Here is a 20,851-nt window from a genome sequence, read left to right as displayed (position 1 = left end):
CCAGTTTGAGAAATACCTGACCAGAATGCTATTCCCTCCACCTAGAATTTGGTTCAACTTTCCATGTTAACTCCTTAGCCTTCAGGAAAAACTCAAGTACCACCAACTTGACAAAGCTTCCCCTAACCAGGTCATACACCCCTCCCACAAGCTCTCAGGCACCTGGAAATAGCCCTTCACGCCACTGGCCATGGGAGTCTACATTTGGAGGATTACCCGATTCAACATCGTTCCCACACTAGACTCTGCGCTCCTTGGAGGCAGAAGTGTGTTCCCCCCCCAGGGCCCAGCACAGTGGCTGATGCTTCACTGCTACTCCGGTAACATTAATTCAGTGAAGGAATGAAGAGGGGAAAACTAACCAATTCCACAGTTTCCAACCTGCACACCAAAGCACCTAGCTCACTACTGAGAACTCAGAGGCACCACAGAATACTGACGTTTCTGAGGGGTACATGGCCATACTCAGCATGGGTCAGAGACCGTGCCTACCCACTTAGAGAGTTTTCAGACTCGGTATTAGATGGCGCTACGTTCCTTGCAATGACATCGTATCTTTGCAAAGGTGGGTTTTCAGCAGGTGCTGGGATAAAAAGCAAACACAACATGGAACAGGAAAAGAGGAGAGCGATGCCCACAGGGGTCCAAGGTTTGAGAAGCTGTGCAGTGCCCGCAGGTCCACACATCCCATCAATATGTAATCGTGGGTATTTAAGAGGGAATTAAAATATATTTCTTTCCATTTATGTTATTTTTTCCAATGGGTACTGAGGTGTTAAGATATAAATTTGCATGAAGTATTTAGAGCTCACCACTTAATAATGAAAACATAGGATTTTTTTTAACCTATGAAGATCACGAACAAGAAAGCTTATAAACCTCTGACCTAATTCCTTCTCAGAGCAATCTAACAGATGGACATTATTATCCCCATTTTACAGCTACCCCAAATCTCAAAGAAGCTCTAGATCCAAGTCCTGCTGGTCTGTGTCCCAGCGTCCAGGCGTGGTCCACTCCAGCAGTCACACACACTCGTCATTCTCAGGTAAGGCCTCCCCTCATCACTTTCCCCAAGTCACCTCTCCCGTAGCTACTTAGGTACTTTATTCCCCCAACCTTCCTGCCCCAGCAGAGCTGATGGAGCTGAAAGCTCCTTTCCTGGCAACAGAGGTCCCTATTCATCCCCCTCCCACAGAGCAAGGGGCAGCCGTCTCACTAGCACCTGACTGCCCAGGCCTCGACCCTCCAAAACTCCAATCCTCTAAGAAATCCTCCACTTTTACTACTTTTAACATTCCAAACTGCCTGGCCAAGACGATTTTACTCCTCTCCTTCCTTCCTATCTCTTCTGTCACTATGATAAAGATAGACTTCTGGTTTTCATGATTAATATGGATAAATCAAGACACAAAGATGTGTCATAGGGGTCAGCCCTATGGCCTAGTGATTAAGTTCACACGCTCCACTTTGGTGGCCCAGGTTCGAAGGTTCAGATCCCAGATGCAGACCTACACTTCTCATCAGCTATGCTGTGGTGGCAACCCACATATAAAGTGGAGGAAGATTGGCACAGATGTCACCTCAGGGACAATCTTTCTCAAGTGGAAAAAAAAAAAGAGGAAGACTGGGAACAGATGTTAGCTCAGGGCTAATCTTCCTCAGCAAAAAAAAAAAAAAAAAAAAAGTCACATACCAGGGCTATTCCAAGTGTGGTCCCCAGCCCAGCAGTATCAACATCACTTGGGAGTTTATTTGGAATGTAAATTCTTGGCCCCCATCCAAGACCTGCTGAGTCAGAAACTGGGGGAGGGGCCCAGGAAGCTGTATTTTAACAAGCTTCCAGGTGATTCTGATGCAGCTAAAGTTTGAGAAGCACTGGCCTAAACTAATAGCCCATCGTCAAGTCCCTGTCCTCCTCTTCAGAAGACACAGACAGAACATATTCCCCAGCTATCCTTGCAGTCAGGATGTGGCTATTTGACTGAGCTTTAGCCAACGGAATGTGCACAGAAGTAACGCAGGCCTGGCCCACAACACACAGACAGACACACTCATACACATTCTCTCTCTCTCACACACACACACAGGTTGGAATGGAGACAACCTACAGGGAAATTTGGGAGCCCCACAATGCATATGGCAAAGACAAGAGGGAAGGAGCCTGGGGCCCCAAGTCACCCCCTGGCAGAGAGTCACCAGCTGAGCAGCACCCACGTCACACTGCTACATGAATGAGAAACGTCTGTGTCATTAGGCCACTAAGATCAGGATCTCCTACAGCAGCTAGTCTTACAAACTCACAAAAAACATCTTTGTTAAATTTCTATTTTTTATGTCCTTCTCCGTGAAATTTGCTCCTACTCCTTTATGTGGGACAAAAACCCAACTCCTTCAATGAGGGAAGAATGAGTGTAATGTCTTTTTCTCTTCTCTTCTTTCCTCCAAAGCCTCCCACTACATAGCTGTATACCCTAGTTGCAGGTCCCTCTCGTTGTGCTCTGTGGGACGCCGCCTCAGCATGGCCTGACGCGTGGTACCAAGTCTGCACCCAGGATCTGAACTGGCGAAACCCTGGGCCGCTGAAGCTGAGCACTAACTTAACCACTCGGCCACAGGGCCGGCCCCCAAGCGTAATTTCTGAGCTGCCAATGGTCAATTTATTTACGTGCTGACCGTGCCTTCTCTTCGTGAGTAAATGTTTTCAACCTGACCTACATTTAACATCACCGTGACTGTAGCTATGCAGACACTGCTCCTGGCAAGTCAGAACATGAGCAGCAATAATCCTTCCAAGTGTAGGGAAGAAATCGTGGCTCCAACTACAGCACTCTGTGTCCCCCCATCCTAGGCAGAACTGTGGCATCCTCCATTGACAAACATGCCACCTTTACACAGGGGGAAGCAGAAAAGGAAGGATCATCTGAATAGGCTTCAAGAAAAAGGCACACGCCGTTGGCTGGAACGGAGAAAGGGCTTCCTCCTTACTGCTTCTACCAACTTACCTACTGGAACCTGTCGGCCTTCCTCCCTCCCAGAGGCAGCTTCCCAAACGCACCCTGTTCAAACAAGTAACCGTATATTTGCAAAGGACATTATTCAGAAGCTCGTACAAAGAGACGAATTGCATGTTTTTCCCCAATAAGGATGACAGAATAACCAATTGATGTCACATTATGCAGGATATGGGGACACATTAATGATTTTTCATGTTACCTATTTCAAACTGACATCTCAATTCTAACCTACCTCAGATGGAAAATAACATATTTCCGCTACTTCCTAAAACAGTTTAAATGCAAATGCACAGGTTTGAATCACGTGCATAACGAAGGTCATCAATAATGTGCTCCTTTTCTAAGGACAGTTAAAAATTCTATCATCTTTGGAAGGGATGAAGGGAGAACATCTGATTAAAAATTGCAACAGACTAAACACCAAGTGTCTTTCAGGACGGCCTCCGGAAGTTAAGATACAGGTAAGAGCTGTCCGTACAGCACTAGGAAGGGCAACTCCTGTCGGTCACATCCCCTGGGAGGAGAGAGATTACACTGGGGTTCCTGCAGGGCCATGGCTGTGAGGCACCGCTGTTCCCAGCCTGAAGCTCTATCTGAAAGTCACAGCTTTCGTTCTAAATGGGCAAGTTAACCATACTTCTGGACCAGGCTCCATGAAACCAAGTGAAATTGCTAGATAAAATCCTGAAACATTCTCAAAGGTCTTCCCTTCTAGAGAAATGAATCAGACAACCCTGATTCCTAGTTTGTTCTTTTTAAATGAGTGTCTTTGAGCTTTATATGCAACTGGACTGATGTGTAGGTAACTTAAGTGTATACAGACAGAGCATATTTTATTTGCTATGTTAACAAACCAAAGAATGTGCTGGGGAGAGAAAAGAGAGAATGAGGGGAGAAATCAAACAAACCTGGAAGAGAGCCATCTTAATTCTTATCAGGCCGGCTTCTTGGCACCCTTGCCCAATTCCAAAGCTGAGAGCCAGGGCAAATGGCAGGCCTCCTCCTTGGAAGGCCTGAGGACAAGCCATTGCCTGCTACTACCCTTCAGACAAACCCCAATGCTCTAGAAAGAACACACAAGTGCACATACACACACACACTAACACACATACATACTCACACTGATACCCATAGATACTCACGTGTACTCACATTCACACCTGTACAGATACTTGCATTCATGCTCACTCTCATACACTCACATCCACTCTTGAACTCATGCATTCCACACTGTACACACTCACAGACGTGCAAACACATTCACACTCACTTGCACATACTCTTACTCACTTCCACACACACATACACACAAAGCAGCCCCCTCCCCATCACTGCTTTCCGAGTCTCACCTCTGAGGGTTATTTGTCTACACCTGTAGCCTTTTAACTCCCACCCCCATCTGCTGATAGAGTTTCATTAAGGTTCAACTTTAGGATCTAAAAGTTGAAAAACATACTTTTTTTCCCTTTTTTTTTTTTTACTTTGGGAGAGGAAAGAAACCAGGCCTAGGAACACACCAACAGCCATTAGCCAAACTCCAGCTAGGAGCAGACACATACAGGGAAAGGATCCGGGGGTGGGACCGGCATCGGGAAAGAACCTCATTAATGCTGACAGGCAGAAGTTACAACCAAACTACAAGAGAATTACAAAGAGAAAAAAAACGCAGTCAAAAAAATCTTTTGAAGAGGAACTTTGCTAGACAGGCTGCTCCTGACAAAAAGCTAAATCATTTCATCTAAATTTAAAAGTGAAAATTAAAATGACAAGAATAAAGGGCCTGACAAAGGGAGGTTACCGCCCTCTCCTTGATGACTGAGAGGAACACCTTTCATACTCACGTTACTGTTACCTCCAAGAGGGTGTCAGGACTCTTCCTGTTCCTTAGGAGCCTCAGCCCCCATCCCCACGCCAGAGACTAGGGCCAGAGCCACCCAGGCCCCCTGCCTACCAGGCCCACCATCCCCCACGTGAAAGAGGAACAAGGACGACATCCCCAACTGACCGCAGCCTCTTGGGCATGAGGTCCTTCCTTCTGGGATCTGCCTCACCTTCCCCAGCTACTCTGTCTTCTGAGAAGCATCTGTTCCAAGCTGCTGGAACCCACCAGACATGGCCTGTGCTCCGACTTCCAGACCCTACCTTGTCCTGACCAGTGACAACAATGACCTTGTTCTGCAGTTTAAGATCCCTTCTTAAGGATTTACTGCCTGACTCTCCCAGCATCCCAGTCCACACTCCAACAACACACCAAAATGGCAGAGACAGAGACCCTCTTGCAGAGGCGTGGACTTCTCCCCGCTCCTCACAGTCCCGTGCCCCTGGAGGACTTGACCGGTACAGCAGGCACGCAGCTGCCAGGAGGGGTTCTTGCCAGCACTGTGCGTACTGACTCTTGAGCCTTCAAGTGCCTTCCAAATTCCCTTCTGCCCACAATCACTGGAAATCGCACCACTTCTGAGATCTAGAATCCCTGTGTTTCTAAACCCTCCAATCTACTGCTTACAGAAAATAAAAACTCAGGGAAAATCAGAAAACTAAGCATACTCAGCATGTGAAGGGAGGGGAATATCAAATTGTGGATGCATTTTCCTAAGTTTATCTTAAGTCTTCAAAAGTAGTATCATCTGTTGGTCATTTATTGAGCCCTCTCATCTTCAGAGATCAACACATTAAAGTTCTCCAAAAAGTTACCTCACTGGAGCTGCCAGTCTCAAGAGAGGATGTCTAGGGGCCGGCCCGGTGACCTAGCAGTTAAGTTCACACGTTCCGCTTCTTGGTGGCCCGGGGTTCACCGGGTCAGATCCCAGGTGTGGACATGTCACCACTGGCAAAAGCCATGCTGTGGTAGGCGTCCCACGTATAAAATAGAGGAAGATGGGCACGGCTGTTAGCTCAGAGCCAGTCTTCCTCAGCAAAAACAGGAGCATTGGTAGACGTTAGCTCAGGGCTAGTCTTCCTCAAAAAAAAAAAAAAAAGAATGTCTACGCATCCCCAGGTGGACCTGTAACACCTTGATCATTGTGGCCTCCTCACCTCAGAAGAGTTCACATTCAAAACCCTTAGAGTTTCTGGCTTGGAAGAGAAGAATAAATCTTCCGGAATTTCTCTCACGATAACCAAACTTCCTGAAAAAGATGCTGGATCCTAGCGCCAAAACCTCACAAGAGGTTCCAAGACAGAGCATAGACAGGCAACCTCGATCCTAGCCAAGCTTTAAAGTTTGGAATCCTCTCAACTCACAGAATTTGTGGCCGTGGCTGGAGAAATGCAGGTGCCTTCTTACATCTCTCAGTTACCTACTACTCATGTGCGACCAGAGATTTCCACCACTGCCACCACCATCCCCCAAACCACGAAGAGAAAGAGATTCCAACACACTCCAGAAAGTCCTAAATTGTCAGAGGACCCCAAGGTTCATCACCAACCAGGGGAAAAATATACTCTATTACATAAGCACTCCACCCATTATTAAACATATTAGGTGTGCACTACAACAAGTTCAACCCCAATATATCAGAAAAATTTACCATAATGTGGTCTGTCTACAGCAGAACCACTATGCTAACCTTGAGGCATCTTAAAGCTATACAAACTAAACCATTCATAAAAATCATTGCTGGGGCCAGCCCCGTGGCCGAGTGGTTAAGTTCGCGTGCTCAGCTTCAGCGGCCCAGGGTTTCACTGGTTCGGATCCTGGGCAGACATGGCACCGCTCATCAGGCCATGCTGAGGCAGCGTCCCACATAGCACAACCAGAGGCACTCACAACTAGAATATACAACTGTGTACTGGGGGGCTTTGGAGAGAAGCTTAAAAAAAAAAAAAAAAGGCTTGGCACCTGAGCTAACATCTGTTGCCAATCATTAAAAAAAAAACAATCATTGCTAATGTTTACAGGGCACTTTCTCTGCGTCACACATTGTGTGCTGCACATATTAACTCGTTTATAGCTCCCGCCAATCCCAGGAAGTAGATGTGATCAGAACCTCTTTCTACAGACAAAAAACCTCAGGCATAGAAAAGTTAACAACGTGCTCAAGATCTTAACACACAGAGAAAATGATGGGCGGGCCCAGATTTTAACCTAGGCAATCCGGCTTCATAGCCCATGGCTCTACATCATTAAGATGTTGTGTGTTGATTAAAATACAGTTTCTACTGCAAAGATCCAAAAACATAGGGTCAAAAACACATAAAGCAAACTGATAGACATATAAGAAGAAAATCAAACACAATCACATTGGGAGATTTTAGAATCCTCCTATCACCCAGTATTTGACAGACATGCAGAAAACATAAGAATATAAATTCAAAGCACTACAATCACAAGTTTTAAGTTTTACAAATTATATGTCCCAAGGAAAAACAAGACTTTTTAAATGTGCATGGAACATTTTCCAAAACAGCTAAAAGAACCATCGAACATTCAAAAGTAGAAATTTTACAGGTCTAATTCTTTAACTACACCTTATAGCAAAATAAACGTCTAGTATGATAAAGACAAATTTTTAAAAAAATAGATAGGATTACTTTTAATAATGTAATATATGATATATAATTAATTATAATATGATATATAATTATATATACTTTATAATTATACCATATGATGTATTATATAACAATTTTCTGTTATTAGTATTATGAGAAAATATCGGTGAATACTTTTAAACTGTTAGGTGGGGAGGGCATGACGAGAGGCAAAACCATTAAGTATGACACACATTTCTAAATAAAAAAATAAAAACATCTCTGAAGTAAAAAATAATCCATAAATTAAATTTTAAAACAACCAATAAAGTATAGTTTTAAAACCAGAACGTTAATGTCTGTCTTCTCAAAAGAACGTTTCTTACAGTTTCGGTGAGCTACTTTCTGCTTCTGAATCAGGCGGGCAGCTTGGTAAAAGCATGGATTCCTGACTCCCGACCCATATGTAGAGAATCACAGTCTCTGTGGATGAGGTCAGGAAATCAGGAATGTGAATTTCAAAGTTTCCCTAAATTACTCTAAAGTATCAGAACCAGTGCAAAATCAGAGTCAGGATAAAACCTCACAGTGTTATTCATCACCCTGTTTTTCTTCTAGTCTTTTAAGCTTTTCCCCCTAATCATTCATTCAGCAAACATCTGAGAACCCACGTGCCCATACAACCAAGCAGAATATATTACTTAAGGGTGAGCCGATCTCCTTTTTGTCTTGGTCTGAAAGAGCCACAGCCCAGTTCCTAAATCCCAACAGTCCAGGCAGTGCATTTCTTGGCTCTGTCACTTTGGAAGTATTTTCAAGAAAGATTTAAAGAAAAGTTACACAATCGCCTGGCCTCGAGTTCCTGCATAATCAGATCATCTAATAGCATTATGCAGGTGCTCGTTGCACAGAGAGGCCCCGAGGCAGGGCTGAATGAAGCACCTGAAGATTAAGAGCCACCAGCCCGGTGGCTGCCGCCTCGGGGACCACCTGATAAAGCACCAGCATAAGTCAAAGTGAACTTTAACACAAGGTTTGACGCACTGCACTTGGATTTGATCTACGATGAGATTCAATCTGCTTTTAAAGAGTAGGTGATTTAATACCAAAAGCAAGAACTGAGACCTGTCTAACAAGGATTAATACAGGCTCTCAGAATATTGCCTTGTCACCTTCTGAGCTTCTATTAACTCTTGAGTTTCCAGTGTCTTTAGGTGAGAACTTCAGACTATTTTAAGTAAACTGTAAAATATCAAGATGTGTCTTAATGCTCAAAATTCACATTTTCATTCTTGCCATCAACAACACAGGGAATTTACCTGGGGATCCTAGAGATGGGCTGAGTCTTGATTCAAGTCTCTGCTTTGTACCAGAAGCTTGAACATACACATCAAGTCACACTGAAAAAGATTCTGACACTGGCGAAAGCCCTGAGGTAACGATGGGTGGGCATTCCCAGCTTAGAACCCACCAAGAGGAAGAGAGATGGGAAGCTGGCCCGTGGAGACAAGGAGAAGCAATTCGGATCACAGGCAGGCCCCTAGGCTCAGCTTTTCCCCCAAATATCCTACTAAGTCAGGCCCTAAACACCACTGTCCCTGGATCCAAGCAGCCTTTGTTTTTCCCTAGGGGTTACACAGCACAGAGGAAAGAGGTGTGATTTGCTAACAACAGGTCTGACTGTGACCTAGACCCATGGTTTTCAAACTTCAGCTGTATAAGAATCACCTGGAATCTTGTTAAAACACAGCTTCCTGGGTTCCTCCCCCAGAGCTTCCTACTCAGAAGGTCCGGGGTAGAACAGGAAAATTTGAATTTCTAACAACTTCCCAGGTGATGCTGAAGCTGCTGGTAGGACCACACTTTGAAAGCCTCTGGTTCTCACTTTTGTGACCTTGGCCAAGATACTTACCTACTCTGAGCCTTGATGCCCACATCTGCAAAAGCAGAAAGCTGGCAAATCCTCTTTTGCAGACCGTCCCAATATCCCTGTGCCTAAAGGTCCATCTGGTTACAGAACAAGAACTTTCAGAAGTACACATCACATTTCTAAATGCAGACAGTAAATCGGATCTGATGCTGATGCTCATATTGCCTTGGCTCAGCAGTTTAGCTAACTGACTACAATGCCAACAAGACAAAACTTAGAAGAACAGCCTGTATTTGTGCTTTTTTGGAGATACCATGGAAATATTCTTTGGCAAGGACTCATCTGGTTCTCAATGCGGTGAACCGTAAAAGGTCCTGCGATATGGATAAAGCATTGTGGGTACACTGACTCGACTGGGAGCTAAAGAAGACCTATAGAAGTCCAACTTACTGAGAAAGCTAGCTTCGGTTCAAAAATTTTTATTCCCAAGAACTCACTCATTTCTTTAAAAAAAAGAATTTACAATGTTCTAGGCACTGTGTGCCAAATGCTAAGAATACATCAGCAGGGAGGGGCAGACACACTGATGGGGGGCACCGACAGCAAAATATTCACTAAAATGAAAGCAGACCTATAACTACGTCAGTGTCTCATGGTAAGAAAAGAGTAGAATGTGACCTAGCTCGGTAGTTCCCAAGGACAAAACGTCCCTAAACTGGTGAATGGATAAAAAAAAATGTGATATAGCCATACAATGGAATACTATCTAAGAATAAAAAGAACAAAATACTGATACAGGCTACAACAGAAGTGAACATCAAAAATATTATGCTAAATGAAAGAAGCCAGATACAAAAGATTACATATATGATTTCTTTTGTATGAAGTGTCCAGAAAAGGAAAATCTATAGAGACAAAAAGCAGATCAGCAGCTGTCTGGGCTGAGGAAGGGAGTGGATTAACTACAAACTGGCTACAGGGAATTATTTTGGTGATAGAAATATTCTCAAGCCAAATTGTGGCGACAGTTGCCCAATTGTATAAATTAACTAAAAATTATTGAATTGTACACTTATAATGGGTAAATTTTATGGCATATAAGTTATAGCTGGCAATAGTCTAGACCAGGGTGGAGGTGGCAGAATTACTGCAGGGGTACAAGTGACAAGACTCGATGACGAACTGGGAAGTCCGTTTTAGGAGTGTTGCACTTGAGATTCTTTAAAACTTCCAAGACATACTGACTAGCAATTGGATAAATGCATCTGGCGCCCAGAGGAGGTATGAGCCGGAGATGGAAAGTTGAAATCACCTTCAGTAAATACATAGCCACCGACGCCACAGGCATGGATAAGAGTGCACAAAAAGAGTATACAGGCAGGAGAAAGGAAGACAGACAGGAGTGGACCTGGGAACAAGACTTGAGGAACTCTAACATCAACAGCAAAAGAGACAGAGAAAACAAGACAGAGAAGTAGGAGGAAAACCAGAATCTCAGAAAGAGAATGTTTAAGTAAGGAGGGGAGTGATCAACTGTGTCGAATGCTAACAAAATGTCAGTAAGATAAGAACTGAAACATGTCCTATTTGTGACCATACACTGATTTATCTGTTTATTCCAAGATTCATGAATTTCTGCGACCCTACTTTATTGTCAAGCTAATCAGTTCTTGTTGATGTAGCAAGCCCAAGAGAGACAGGAAAATAATCTCTCTTATTTTCCAAACATATCACCTAAGTCCACCAGGTGTTTCCCAATATCTATGTCCCATTTTTACTGGGAACAGTGGAACGATTACTGGGTTGAAACAGGGTCTGCAACCTCAGCTCTGGCACTGATTAACTCATGGTCTGCAACCGAGTATGGAAGAGACAGCTGACTAACCACCAAATATCCATTTTCTCTTCTCAAATCAAGACAGCAAATCAATTTTTAGCTGGGCCCAATACACTATGCCAGAATACATTTCCCAGTCTTCCTTTCAGCTAGGTATGGTCATCTGACTAAGCTCTAGCTAATGAGGAACAGTGACGATTTAGACTCCTTCCTCTCCTCTACCTGCTTTTTGGGAAGATGGATGTTGTGGCTGGAATTCCAACATTCCTCTTGGACTTTGCAGAGATGGCCATACCCCAGGGATGGTTAAGCATAAAGTTCGAAGGAGCCTGGGTCTCTGAAATCTGTGGAACCCCCAAACCAACCCTGAAAAACTTACCTCAAACTTCTTTTCTGTGACACAAAAGTAAAGGCTACATATTAGAATCACCTGGTGTTATGGACTGAATTTTGTGCCCCCCAAATTCCTATGTTGAAGGCCTAACCCTCAATGTGACTGTATTTGGAGACAGGGCCTAGAAGGAAGAAATTAGAGTTAAATGAGGTCAAAAAGGTGGGGCCTCATATAATAGGATTAGCGTCCTTATAAGAAGAGACACAAAGACACCAGAGAGACGTGAGAGCTCACGGCAAGATGGCGGGCATCTACAAACCAAAGGAAGAAGGCTAAGAATGAAACTTACCTTCCCGGCCCCTTCATCTTGAACTTTCCTGCCTCCAGAATTGTGAGAAATAAAGTTCTGTTGTTTAAGACGCCTGGTCTGAGGTATCTTGTTATAGCCGTCCGAGGAGACTAACACACCTGGAGACTTTTTCCATCTCCCATTCCCCAGCACGCATTTAGACCAATTAAATCAGACTCTCTGGGGTGAGACCTCGGTACCGGTAGTTTTTCCAGGCTCCCCAGGTGACTGCAATTGCAGCCAAATTTGAGAACCAGTGGCTGACTCCACCTTTATACAGATCTATTAATAACAGCTGAACACAAGTCCTAATTGACACATCAACCCATCTGACTCAACTTTCTGTGCCAGTATGAACATCTTTAAAACAGACGATTAAAATGCTTACTATTTCCACAAATATTTAGCAAGCCTACCATATGCCACATGCTTATACACTAGTAAACAGGTCACAGTTCCTGCCCTGAAGAAGCTTATAATTAAGTTATCTGAAAAGATACACAAATTTGTTCCACAAGCAAAAGCAAACTATATAACCACTACAATTATTTGGGGTAACCATAATGCAGAACCCAGAAAAAGTAACACGGATGAGGGGAAACCATATGGTGACGTGGTGAATTAATATAGTGTTATTAACTGAAAGTTAACCTACTCAAATCTAAATAGTGTTTCAGAATGCACTCAGTAATTAATTGCTGAGAATAACTCCACATTACTGCCATATCCCCATTACACACACATATACACACTGCACTAGAAATTATGCTTAGTACATTCTACACTTCCTGTTTATGATCATCAAGAAGAGTGCTGCATTAATTTCAAGAAACTCAAACTCCAAGAACTGTATGACAGACGTATAAACGAAGCATTCATCATTGATCATAAAGCTTTCAAAACACGGCCGCCCTTTAGATTCTCACATGATCGATCGCCATCACACTTCGTAGAGGATAAAGAGTTATTGCCTCATTTTTCAGACTCGACATAAAAACAATCATTATTCCCCCAGAGATAGTTTAAGATTATATCCATTTGGGGATCAAATGCTCCAGGTTCCAAGCATAAAGACCCCATTCCAGAGGACTAATTAAATGTAAACTACTGGTATTTTCTGCAAAGGAGGGCATTCTTTCTTTACAAATCCACGAATTTCAGATCACTGCTTCCACTTCTGGACAAGCTGGAGAACCAGCACATCTTCTGGCTCGCTCCTTGGAATCCAATCCTGGAGATGACACAGAAAAGAAAGAGAGCTGAGAGACTGGAGTGGAGAGTAGAGGTGACTGGGTTCCCAGGTGCAGGGACAGGCTGGAGGCAGAGAAGATTAGCGGCAGACGCAGCCACAGAGGAGGGACGGATTCCAGGAAAGTCCTGTAACTGGGCCAACCCATGTCACTATTACTGCCAGATAAGCAGAAGCACCAGCTTGAAGGGCTGCCCTGATATCTGGGCAGTACCTGGCTTAGGTGGGTCACCAACAGGAACAAGCACAATGGGCCAGCCAGCTCCTGACCACTCCTCCTTCCCGCCTCAACTCTCTCCATAGGCCACAGCCAGGCACAGTTAACAAAGATTCAGGTCAAGTCCTGGGGAGGATGGGGAGGAAAGAGAGCGAGGGAAGGGAAAAACAGGAGTGCACTTCAGTCCTGAGGGCACCTGCCCCCACAGGTTATCTCATCGGGGAGGATGGCAAGTGCCTGAGCTGTCTCTCTTCTCCCAGCCTGAAAACAGGAAGGCAGCTAAACCTTACCAAGTAATAAAAGGTACGTGCCAATGGCAAAAAGAACCAGATATCAGAGAAGTATGAGTGCCATGAGAGGGACAAAAAAGAATGAGACAATTTACACTGGAAGAAGCAAGCCTAACGAAAACAAAGAACAAAAACTTAAATATTTTAAACAGCCTCAGTGACCTATGGAGTGGAGTAGAAAGAAGCAGTTGGAACCACCAATTGAAAATACTGTGTTTGAAAAATAAGTTTTGAAAAAGGGCACTTAAAGGATTGGTAGAGAGCAGAATGAGGTGGAAGAATGAATTGGTGAGCTGGAAGATTGATCAAGGCACTCTCGCTAAAGGCAACACGAACGGATTTTAAAAATGGAAAAAATGTGATAAAACAGACGTGCCAACATCCATCTCACAGCAGTTCCAGAGAGCAAAAAAAGAATAAAAGGAGAAGAGAAAATATTTAAAGAAACAAGGACCAGGAATTGGCCACAAAGAAAGATCTAACACTTTAGATTGAAAGAATTTACAGAGTCCCAAAAAAGCTGAATAAGGAAAAGCCCCACCTAGATCTGTTACGGTAAAATTTTAAATCAAAGAAAAAGACAAAAAGCTAAAAACTTCCAAAGAGAAAAAGCAGAAAACCCATAAAGAAAAAATATGAGATTGACATCAGAGTTTTCAACAGCAACACTGGATGGAAGAAGACAAAAGCATGATATTTTCAAAATATAAAGGAAAAGATCTTGGAACCCTTAGTTTGGTATTTAGCTGAATTATCATTAAATGTGAAGATGAAAAAAGATATTCTCAAGTCCTTTCACTTCTGGTAGCATGGACAATGGGAGTTTTGAGGAATTTTCCTGGTGCAGTAATTAAACTCTACTCACAAGAAACCACGGAGGTTTCCTAGGAATGCTGCACACATGTGCCCATATGGTGCCAGGGCAGCGGGCAGCTGGGAGCAGCAGGATTGGCCATCTTGAGAGCAGATTAAGTGACAGCAGCATGCTACTGGGATCCTGAGCCTTGGGCCAGGTTTTTCCCAGGCTTAGGAGAAGCCACACCTGGGATCCCCACTAAGCCAAGACCCTCAAGGGGTCTGAAGTAGTCTCAAATCAGTGGTGCCCCCTGGCTACTATAAGAAGCAAAAGTAAATCCTCTGTGGAGTAAGCATCCCTGATGTATATCCTCAGGCCTCCCACAGAATAAGTTCAAGCAACAAGTTCAGAATCAAAGATGACCTAGCTCGAAAGAAGGCAAGCCACTATGAGTGGGGCTTAGCAGAAACAACAAACGATGCATTCAGATCTCCCAGAAGGGCAGGTATTGAATCTGTCAGACACAGAATGCAGAACTTGTTTGGAAATCTTTAATGAAATACAGGATGCAAACACGAAGATGTGCAGTTAACAAGAGACTATCAGGAAAGAGCAGGCAAAACCATCCTCCAGAAATGACAATTACAATTTTTTAATTAAAAGACTCTCTTGATGGGTAAAGCAGCAGATTAGAAACTGCTAAAAAGAGAGTAAGTACACTAAAAGATATATTCAAAGAAACTACCAAAAGTGTGGCTATGACAGAAGATAGACAGAAACCGGAGGAGGGATGCTGGGAGGTCAGGAGGTCAAACATTGATCTAATTAGAGTACCAGGCAACCAAACAGAGAGAATGAAGGAAAGGCAATAATGAAGCAAATAACAGCTGTGAATTTTCCAAAATGGATTCCAGTGTATCCCAAGCATTACAAATAAAAAGAAATTCACAGCTACTCACATCAGAGAGAAACCACAAACACCAAAGGGAAGATCTTGAAAGCAGTCAAAGAGAAAGTTCAGATCCTCTACAAAGGAATGACAATCAGAATGACAGCATGTTTCTCCACAGAAACAGCAGCGGCCAGAGGACAACACCATCAAAACACGGAGAGAATAATAGCTGTCAATTGTAAATCGTGTGCCCAGAAAAGTTCTTTAAGAATAAGAAGGAGATACCTTTATAGGTAAACAAAAACATAATAAAGAATAAAATAAAATAAAATGCTAAAAGAATAAAAAGTCTAACTTGTGCAATTTTTTAAAGGACAGAATTAAAATAATGAACAACAGCATGTAAGATAGGAGGGATCACTGAAACTTTTAACTGGGTTTGGGAAGGGGACTGAAACAGTTAACTTTACGCTTTTTTGTTCTCGCCAAATCCCCCCAGTATATAGTTGTATATTTTAGTTGTGGGTCCTTCTAGTTGTGACATGTGGGATGCTGCCTCAGCGTGGCCTGATGAGCGGTGCCATGTTCACTCCCAGGATCCAAATGGGCGAAACCCTGGGCCGCTAAAGCAAAGCAGGTAAACTTAACCACTCAGCCATGGGGCTGGCTCCAACTTTACACTTTTTAAAGCTCAATATGCATTGAAAAATTTCAAGGAAAGCCAATAAAATAATAGTCTGTAAATTCCAAACCAGCAGAAAGAAAAAATGGTATATAGACAAAGCAATAAAAAATTCAATCTATCTCAAAAAAGACAAGGGGAAAACAATGGGACAAACGGAAACCAGTGATTACAATGGCACAAATACGTCCAAATATATCAATAATCACAAAAAATATAAATGAACTATGCTTGGCAGTTAAACAACAGGTACTGTGAATAAATAGATTTTTTTTTAATCCAAACACATCCCTAAGGCAGAAGGAACAAAAGTAAGAGGACAGAAACAGATATACCAGGCCTACAGTAACCATTATCAGAAAAAATAGATTGTAAGACCAAAAAAAAATTTTTTTCTAAGAAATTAAGAAGAAAAGCCATGATCATTTCAAGAAATCCAGAAAAATGATGTGAATGTTTAATATCCACTTACAGGAGTGAAAAAAAAAAAACTTTTAGCAAACCAGAAATAGAAAACTGCCTTAAGTGATAAAAGGTATCTAAAACACATACACGCACTCACATGCGCATACCGACACGCACAGCAACCCTAAAAGTAAAAGCTGAAAATGATAAGGCTTTCCTACTAAAATCAAGACAAGAATGCTCACAATCATTACTTCCATTCAACAACAGTACTAAAGTCCTAGTATAGTATAGGGCTAGTATAGTAATAAAAGAAAAACAAAAACTCTAAGAATTGGCAAGAATATGAATGTCTATGTAAAGCACAGGAAAAATTTCAACAGAAAACAACTACAACTAAAAAGACCTTAGCAGAGGCCGGCCCCAGCCGAGTAATTGAGTCCTGTGGTTTCGCCGGTTCAGATCCTGGGCGTGGACATGGCACCCTCGTCGGGCCATGTTAGGGCAATGTCCCACATGGCACAACCAGAGGCACTCACAACTAGAATATACAACTATGTACTGGGGGGTTGGGGAGAAGAAGAAGGAAAAAAGACAAAAAGAAGATTGGCAATAGTTGTTAGCTCAGGTGCCAATCTTTAAAAAAAAAAAAAAGACCTTAGCAATATGATAAACTATTTTTAAAACTGTATTTCTATATAACAACAAAGGTAAAAAATGAAACTTTAAAAAACAAATCATTTATTATAGCATTGTCCCTTCTTGTCTGCAGACCTGCCTCTGCTGAAATTTCCACCTCCTTGTCTTCAGACTGTGCCCACCATGAGGAATTTCTCACTAGTCGGTTTTTCTACTCAGCCTTTGGCCTCTCCTCATACCAGACCCATTGTTCTCCGAGATCCTTATATCTCCCCAATTCTCAGGCTGGTCCTCCAAGGAGAAATTACACAATATAGGGGTCAAACCCACTGCAGTTAGTTGCTTTAAGTAGCAATTATTTATCTCTATTACATTGGTATACATTTTTAGATATTTATTTCATAATTTTACCATTTCATTAATTGCTCAGTTTTAGGAGTTTTTCAACTGACTCTTTTGGGTGTTACAGGTATTGAGAAGGATTCCTCTAACTGCTTCTCATTTCCTTTTCTTGCCTTATTGCATGGCATATAGTGTTCTGAAATACGTATAAGTGAGCAGGCAACCCTGTATCATTCCTGTCTTAAACGGAAACACTTTTAGTATTTACCATTCAGTATGATGCTGGCTGCTTGTTCCAGAGATATACTTCAATATAATAAAGCAGTATCCATTTCTAATTTATTAGGAGTGCTAATTAAAAATAAATGTTGATTAGAGAGAGCTGAGGGAATAGTATATGAGAATGTTCTTACTATTTTTGCAACTCTTCTATAAACCTAAAAATATTTCAAAATCAAAAGCTTAATAAAAATAGATATTGATTTTTGTAAAATGTCTTTCAGCATCTATTGAAGTGATTATATGGATTTTGGATACACTTTTAAACCCTGTAGTCAAAGCATAAAGTTTTCTTGCTTATCTCCCCACGTCCATTCTCACTTACTACTAATCCATTTTCCCTCTACTCAACATAATGATTTTTTTTTAACTGTAAATGAGATCACCATGCACTCCTGATTAAAACCCTTAAATGGCTTCCCACTGCATTCAATATAAAATCCCAAATCTTTAATGGGCCTAAAGATCTTGCATGATGCAACTCAGCTCACCTCTCAGTCAATCTCCTCCTTATTCCCTCTGCTCCTGCCACCGTGGCCATCTACCAGTTTCCACATCTTTATTGACTCAGAGTGTCTACTGTTTCAGCATCACTGAACAGATGCTGTTCCCACTACCTGGAAACCTGGTCCCTACTCTCAGTCTGGCTAGTTCTTACTTGTCCTTTCAGAGATCTCACCTTATAAGTGTCTGCCCTTCAGCGAAGCCTTCTCTTCCCCACCAATCTACACCAGGCCCCCTGTCACTCCACCCCACAGCATACTCTCTCCCCAGTATTTCTCACAAGGCATCAATCTTTGTAATTATTTATGGGATTATTTGTTAAACTGTCCACTCACTGGACTGTACACTCCTCGAGGACAGGAACCACAACAGGTCTCTTCACTGCTGGCTCCTCGGGGCCTAGCATAAATGCTTAGCACCAAAAGAAAAGGTATTTAATAAATATTTATAATACTGCATCATCTTGGACAAGTCTCAGTGGCTCCATTTCCCAACTGTGCACAGAGCTGTGCTAAGGCTTAAATGAGCTAATGTACATAAAGCACGTTAATGATGGGCGTGGCATGTGAAGAGTGCTATCTAAGAGGTTGCTCCTTGCCAGTCCTAATGCAGTATGCTCCCACCCACCCTCCCCCAGCCACGTCAGTCACCAGTGCCCTGGGCATCCTTCCATGAAGTCTCAGATTCCACAGGCGGCAGTGAAGAACAGCCAGCTCAACGATCAGAAAGCTGAGTGCATGTAGAAAGATGGAGGATTTATCAGTTCTTGAACTTTTCCAACACTTCCAGTTCCATGCCCTTCCTCCTTGATCCCCTCTCTGTTCCAAAGATGCATGGAATACAAGAGGACATAGCAAGGTGTATTCACATGGTCTTTCCTACACTACTCATTCCACAGATATGCTGAGCACCTACTTAGTACCAGGCACCATTCTAGGTGCCAGGAATACAGCCCTGGGGGAAAAAAAGACAAAAATCTCCACAGCTTTCATCTCATGATCCCTCTGTGGAGGAGAGCGGGGAAGGTAGAGAAGATAACAATTGCTAAGATTTGTCTAACCCTCTGATGTAGGTACTATTACCCCTTCCTAAAGGTGAGGAACCAAGGCACAGGTTTTGAGAAGGACTACTCTCTCTTCCTCTAATTGCTTCTCATTTCCTTTTCTTGCTTTATTGCATGGCACAGAACCTTCTGAAATAAGTATAAGTGAGCAGGCAACCTCGTATCATTCTTGTATCATCTCTCTGAGACTATGTGAACCTAGGCAATGTGGCCCCTAACCACTACACTATCCTGCCTCTCTCAGAAACATAGCAGCATACTAAATCCTCCACTTCAGAACAAAGGGTTTCAACTTTAAACAATTTTCTACAAGCAGGGGCGTGGGTGGGAGGGAACACTGGTGGGTCAGGAAATGTCGAATATTCAGACTGGAAGTCAAAGGTGAGATGTCTGCTAAAACCCTCGAACCAAGACTGCCCAGGAGTAATTTCTCCTCAAAGGATTCCGTAGGCAGCGAACACCTAGGAGAAGGGAAGGAGAGGAGCAGAAAGAGGAATGTTCAAACACTACTGTCCAGAGAATTCTCATAGGCCTGATGGGTTTCACCAAGGAGAGATCTCGTATCCTGCCTCTTCCGGCCGCTGTGGGCAGCTGGCTCGCTCACTCTCTCTGGTTCCCCCACACCTGCTTCATCCGCCTTCTCACACCCAGCTTTGGCTTTATTGCTTGAATACCTTCCCCCAGCATGGGATCCCAAGCCTCCCAGACTGGCAGGAAACCAAAACCTGAGTGGGAGCATAATAGCCACCAAGTCAGCGTATCTCAGGGCTGGCGAGCAAAGACAGAGCAGGCCGGGCAATGAGTCCCAGGCACGAATCCAAGAATAAAGCCAAAATGATAAACGGGCAATCAGATCAGGCAACCACAAAGAAAAACAGACACATTTCCAAAACAAAATCCACTTGCTGGCTAGCTCTATTTGGCATTTAATTAAACTAACCTGAAAGGGTCAAACGTACCAAAAACGCCACGCAAAACGAGATTAAAATCTCAACTGTTCCCCCAGCACAGGCTCCAGAGCCTCCAGGCAACATGATCCACCGTGACCACAACACTGAGTCCAAAAGCCAAACCGCCTGGAGGTCCTCCAGGTCCCCCCGGGTGGCGGCGGGCCCACATATGCTCTCTGGGGAACACAGAATCCCAAACGGAGGACAGAGTGGGCTGAAATTCCACAGACTCTCAGGGATCCTGACGCAAAATCATTTCCAGTCTGGTCTGACCTTGTCAGATCTGCGCCTGTGCAAACAGATGGTGTTTTGCCGCTGAGCTTAAATAAAGGTGGAACTTCCCCAATTTTCTAGGGAGGAAGAGGAGACGTCAGCTAAGGGACAGAATTGTCAGTTATGAGGTTTTCTCCAAAGAATTTTTCTTAAACTAGAAGCAGCTACAAACATGTGACTACAGCTGCCACTTGGATAGAGAACAAGCATATAAGAAACAAACGAATCAGGTAATAAAAGCATCTACCTCTCAGGATTTTTATGAGGATTAAACACATTATTATTTGTAAAATGCTTAGAAAAGTGTCTGGCAACATGGCAAGCACTACATATATATAGTATATATATAGTAATTCTATATAATTCTATATAATTATAATATATATAATTATT

General features: G+C 42.9%; 1 protein-coding gene across 4 annotated transcripts in view; it reads right to left on the bottom strand.

Moving 5' to 3' along the window:
- Nucleotides 1-20,851, bottom strand: part of OSBPL10 (oxysterol binding protein like 10) — a 285,409-nt gene that overhangs the window by 195,326 nt on the left and 69,232 nt on the right. The window contains exon 1 of one of the 4 annotated variants that reach the window (XM_070575907.1): nucleotides 20,195-20,561. The exons of the other annotated variants lie outside the window; for them this stretch is intronic. The gene's annotated coding sequence lies outside the window, so the exon portion shown is untranslated. Of the gene's footprint in view, nucleotides 1-20,194; nucleotides 20,562-20,851 lie in introns of those variants that run through there. 4 annotated transcript variants of the gene reach the window in all.

Source organism: Equus przewalskii, chromosome 15 (genome assembly GCF_037783145.1).
Source record: "Equus przewalskii isolate Varuska chromosome 15, EquPr2, whole genome shotgun sequence".
Taxonomy (NCBI): Eukaryota; Metazoa; Chordata; class Mammalia; order Perissodactyla; family Equidae; genus Equus; species Equus przewalskii.
Note: the sequence above shows the minus strand (reverse complement) of the source record. Positions and strands in the feature narration are given on the sequence as shown.